Source organism: Siphateles boraxobius, unplaced genomic scaffold, assembly GCF_051911475.1.
Source record: "Siphateles boraxobius isolate OS27281-9 unplaced genomic scaffold, OSU_SipBor_1 120, whole genome shotgun sequence".
Taxonomy (NCBI): Eukaryota; Metazoa; Chordata; class Actinopteri; order Cypriniformes; family Leuciscidae; genus Siphateles; species Siphateles boraxobius.
The window spans coordinates 1,838,052-1,843,526 of record NW_027508723.1 but is presented as its reverse complement, the minus strand read 5'-3'; the positions used below and the strand labels follow the sequence as shown (position 1 = coordinate 1,843,526).

General features: G+C 39.9%; 1 long non-coding RNA gene across 1 annotated transcript; it reads right to left on the bottom strand.

Moving 5' to 3' along the window:
• Window positions 1-2,083: 2,083 nt before the first annotated feature.
• On the bottom strand, window positions 2,084-5,081 carry LOC143731207 (uncharacterized). The gene is made up of 3 exons (XR_013200717.1): window positions 4,949-5,081; window positions 4,544-4,636; window positions 2,084-3,971 (listed from the first exon to the last, which is right to left on the bottom strand). It is a non-coding gene; the product is annotated as an uncharacterized LOC143731207 (long non-coding RNA).
• Window positions 5,082-5,475: the final 394 nt, after the last annotated feature.

Here is a 5,475-nt window from a genome sequence, read left to right as displayed (position 1 = left end):
TGGACTGTCTTGTATGGATTTTGACCTTTTGCCTGGCTGGATTGTGAGTACGGATTACCCCATTAAACTGCACTTGGACCAAACCTTTTCTTGTGTGCACATCGTGATAACATATGGCAGTTTGATGTTGGTGCCTGGCATGTTTTCAGGCTGTGGCAGTTCAAGAGTGCCATGAAGAAGTCTGGGACCAAAAATACTGTGTTATGATGATGCAAGGAGATGAACCCAAATGCAGACAGTGTACAATGAACACAAGGTTTATTGGAACAAAAACAGGAAAACAAAACCCACGAGGGGGCAAAACAGACAAAACTAGGAGAGACTAAACTTTGACTAAGACTTGACTGATTTACTTGACAAAAAAAAAAACAATAGAATTTTCTCTAGACAATACAGTGGACAGGATACTCACAAGGAATGATGCAGGTAAGAATCACAATGAACCGACAAAGGACAGCAAACACAAGGGGATGATATAGGGAGACACTAATGACAAGAACAGGTGAAGCTGACTAGACAATAATGACAAGACGAGGATAACAAGGGGGCGGGGTATGTAACGAGACAACACAAGCACATGGCCCAAACAAAAGGCCATGTGCTTGCACACAAAACATGGGTCTGTCATGATCCTGCCTCAAGACTAGAGAACATCAAGGACACGAGGGCAGAATCATGACATACTGTCCTTGAAAATCCCACCATCACTTTCACGTCCATACGAGCCAATGTCCACCATAGTGAAAGAATACTTGGCATCACACACTGCCATTAGAACAATGGAGTGGGTTCCTTTATTAAAGAAGTCACTTCCAGCATTTGGGGGTGCCTTGATTAGGATGTGTTTCCCATCCACACACCCCAAACACTTGGGAAAGTTCCACACTCTCCAAAATTCATGCTTGAAAAGCCACTCGTTGCCTTTTGGTGGCAAGACAAAATCGCCTTTTAAAGCAGTCCATATTGCTTGGCAGACCTCACTCACTATCACTGAGACTGTGGTCGATCCCAATTTGTAGCTGCAGGCAACACATTTTTGGGCACTTCCGGATGCAAGTATGCGCAGCGTGACGGCCAGTCTCTCTTGCATACTCAGCTACTCTGCCAAAGTGCATTTGCTCGTCCACTGAACGCATTTCTTTGATAAGAACACTGTACTCTCCATCTCTTTGCCGGGTGGTGTTTAATGGGCGGACATACCATCTTCTTCTCCTTCATCTTTTAGTTAACCCTAACAAACACAACAACTCTTCTTCAGTATTCAGCTTGTCCATGCGAGACGCCATGTTTTCGCTACTGTTGTTCCGGCAAACTACTTCTTCACTGCTGATTCCTGGTGGTTTAGAGGAGAATTACTCTGCGTCGGCCCCTGTTGTTTCGCAGAATAGCACAACGGCGAGCGCGTCAAGTATAAACGCCTCGTCCGTTTGGGGAGGTGCGCGCGCAGTCAGCGGAGACTCGCGCTTGTGCGGACGCGTCGAGTATAAACAAGGCTTTAGTCGGGTGTAGAGAGGGTGTTATATGATGCTCGGGATCTGTGATGATCATAATTTGTATGTAATCCTGAGTTTATCTTGATGGAAATATAAAGAAGCCTTAAACTCCAACAATCTTTTGGAAACAGGGTGTTTTGACCACACAAACCGCTCAATTTGAATGAAGCGCCCATAGATTACAGCTCCATTTCGAGGGTGCAAATATCTTCAGATATCAAATAGCAAATAGCATCTATCTAACCTAATGAATCAGATTCAGTTACCGCCCCGAGTGTAAAGCGTAACATGATTGGTTGTAGCGAGAAGATGCCACGATTGGTCAGCTCAATGTGGCCGTTATCTGATTGGCTTCAGGAAATGGTGGGCGGAGTCCACTTATTTGTGGATTTGTCTGCACTTTGACGCTAGAAGTGTTTCAAAATCCACAGACGCGTGAGGGGATTTACAAATGCAAAAGAAGCAATTCACAAATGCATGCAGCGATTTACAAAAGCACAGAAAGTGGTTGACAAATAAATGGCTGGTTTGTGACTGTAGTCAATCTTAGAGTGTGTGGGTGAAGGAAGAAGAAGACAGGGTCGGCGAACTTGGGACTCGCACTTTATTCAGAAAAATAAAAGAACAAAAAGGTGCGCTCGTGCGCCTTCACCGTAGTGTACCACTACAGCACATATATAAGAAAAACTCTGCCCGCTGTACCAGCTCTCGCTGTATGTCTCCAGCTCTCAAGGTTCAGTCAAACGACCACTCTTCCCGTTTCATAAATAACTCAGTCCATTCAGTCAAAAACTCTTTCCACTCCGTGTATAAACTCTTCTGGTATCTGCTGCGGGTCGCGTGCGAGTCCCAAGCCCTTCTCTCTCGCTGCTCTCTCATTCCTGGCAGCTTATATGCGGTCTCCACGCCAATCACTGCAATCAGACACAGGTGTTCATCATCTGCACTTGACCTACTTACTCACCGCACAGCTCCCTGACTCGCCTCTCGCTACAGACTTCACGAGACCACGACCCCCTCGCCACAGTGACATAAAACACATTTGTAAATATTTTTTTATAATTTTTTTGTGAAACTCTTTACATTTATTTGTGGATCTTAATCTATTTATTTGTCAATTTGATACATTTCTGAATCTATTTACATTTGCTGTGAATCTCAATCTATTTATTTAGAACAATGCAACAATTCTAACCCCATAGGTTAGAAATCACATTTCACACTGTGATGCACTAGTTTTTCAAAACAATAAACACAGCCAGACAAAAGTTAACTTAAACTAAACAGACACAGTTGTCATTGTTTACACAAAGCAACTCAAAATTGTTCACACTTATTTCTAATGATGAGACCAAACTAACTGTACATAATACAAGTCAGTTCAGAGTGCCAAAATTGACTCAAACTGTTGCACTGAATGTTGATACCAACAATGGATGGAATGGAAACAATATAAGAGGGAGAGGAGGAAGAGGACGAGGAAGAGCAGGTGTGGAGAATGTTGTCCAGGCTGGATCTGCTTTAGGTTTTTCCCTTTGCCCTCAGAGATGACATTATCTGTGATGATGTGAATAAAGTCCTCCGGCCGGACCGACATGAAGACATGATGCAGAAGCAGAATAAAATCTCTCTCACTGACCTTGATTCTGCAGTTGCACAACTCTTCTGAGTCACTGTAACATGCTTTTCGTTTAGAGTTTTTTACTGTAACTTTGTCTGAATATACAGATATTCAATAGGCCCACTATACAATATTCAGTACAATACTACACTTGCAGTGCAAACAGTATACGATTTATTCACCTTACTGTAAGTTGTCATTACTTTTTTACATACAGTAATTGCAAAATTTGTTACAAAATATATTTTTCTCTAACTGAATGGCTTTGGATTCTGTGTTCTCCATTTTGTGATGTAGTGTCTAACGAATGACCGGTAGTTTTTATAATATTGACTCATGTGTGTATGATCTGAAAGCATTGTTTGATTTTGAGCAGATTAAATGGTTTTGAGGCAATTGTTTGATTTTGCCAGAAGAGTCAGAGGTTCTCTGAATGTGGTTTGAAAATGTGGTTTTGTGTTTAAGGTTTTGAGAAAGTGAGTGATGGTTTCAAGAAATGTGTTTTAGCAATTCAGAAAAACTGTAATTATTTCAGCATAAAACATTTTTTGTAAAGTGAAGTGAATGTGATCACATATAAACACAAGCATTGAGGGTTTGAATATTGAGTTTAATATTGAGGAATAAAACAGTTTTCAATAGTTCCTCTATACAGTATGGCAGCTCATTGTGTGTCTGTTATTATATCAGACAGACTATTTTCCGCATGTGGTTAGAAGTGTTCATAAGGGGACCAGAGGGTCACTGAGGGTTTTAGGGTACTGGATTCCAATTAGGTCAATGTCTTCAGTCACTTTATCTTTGTAGAGGGGTTGACATATCATCACATGAAGGTACTTATCTACTCTGACCTTCCCCTGAGAGAGAGAGAGAGAGAGAGAGAGAGAGAGAGAGAGAGAGAGAGAGAGAGAGAGAGAGAGAGAGAGAGAGAGATATATATATATATAGAGAGAGAGAGAGAGAGAGAGAGAGAGAGAGAGAGAGAGAGAGAGAGAGAGAGAGAGAGAGAGAGAGAGAGAGAAAGAGAGAGAGAGAGAGATTTTCACACTTGAATTTTAAGTGATCTCTTCCATGTAAAAGCCTGTTCACATAAAGACCTAAACACATTCATTTTCCATGACAGTAATCATATTTCTACGAGTTCTTCTACAGTGACCATTACAGAGTAGATTTGAGTGTCCAGCAACGCTACAAAGTTGAGAAGTTTTCTCTTATACAAATGCAGAGAAACTTTGTACAGTGACTTGATTCACTTAACCTTTTCAGAAAGCACTGAAAAATTACTGGACACATCACATCCGTTTAGGACACACTGTCTGCCCCATAGTTAGCTTGATGAAATTAGAAACATACAGATTGTGCCAGAAGTATTTCAGTGATGAAACCATCAAGCTCAAAATCCATAAAAAACAAAAAAATACTCATTTACCTTGACCAGATAGTTTGTTGCCCCACACAGTCTCTGAATCGTAAAGGTTTTAGGAATGAAAATATCAAAATGGACTCCAGCCTGGTTCCCTGCCTGAATAAACAAATGCACATTTTATATTCATCTATATACAACTATATATATATATATTCATCTATATATTATTATTATATTATTATTTTAAATAGATTTAGTTTATTGGTCTCTAGGGAGGTACGTCTATCATTCAGATATCAGAAAACTCATGTGAAATGTTTTGTGACTTTAAGTGAAAAGTAAAACAGTTCTTTAAAAAATAACAAATAATTTCGCCAACACATTTTACAGCATCAAACTAGATCATTTTACTGGGCTGTGTTTTAACAAAAACTGCATTCACTACAAGAGTGATTTTCAGTCTCCTACCTGAATGCACATGTTCTCCACTTCTTCAGTGACAGACGCCTCTGTGCTCCATCCTCCAGTTTCTGACATTACTGCAGTTATTGTGCTGGTGATCGAAGCTGGATAATAAACAGTATTATCAGGCCGTCTGTCTCACAGATTGATTCTGATCCACTATTTATGCTGCCAAAATTGCATGACATCAGTGATTATTGTAATTCCATATAATCACATAAAAGAGACTGAATGAATAGGAGGAGTGTCACTTTGGGATGTTGTGTAATATTCAGATAAACGGTTCTTTCTTCTGTGGAAAATAAAGGAAGATATTCTGAAGAACATTGGGAACCAGTTGAACCAATATTGGTGCCCAGAGTCAAACAACTTTGAAACAACATGAGTGCGACAGAATTGTTATTTTTGAATGAAATATCCCTTTAAAATTGACCCACAAAAACATAATTTTTTTCTTTATTTAGTTAACAAAATACAGAGCGATGTTTAACAGTTTAGAGAATCTGAGATAACATGTTTTCTATTTGAATATT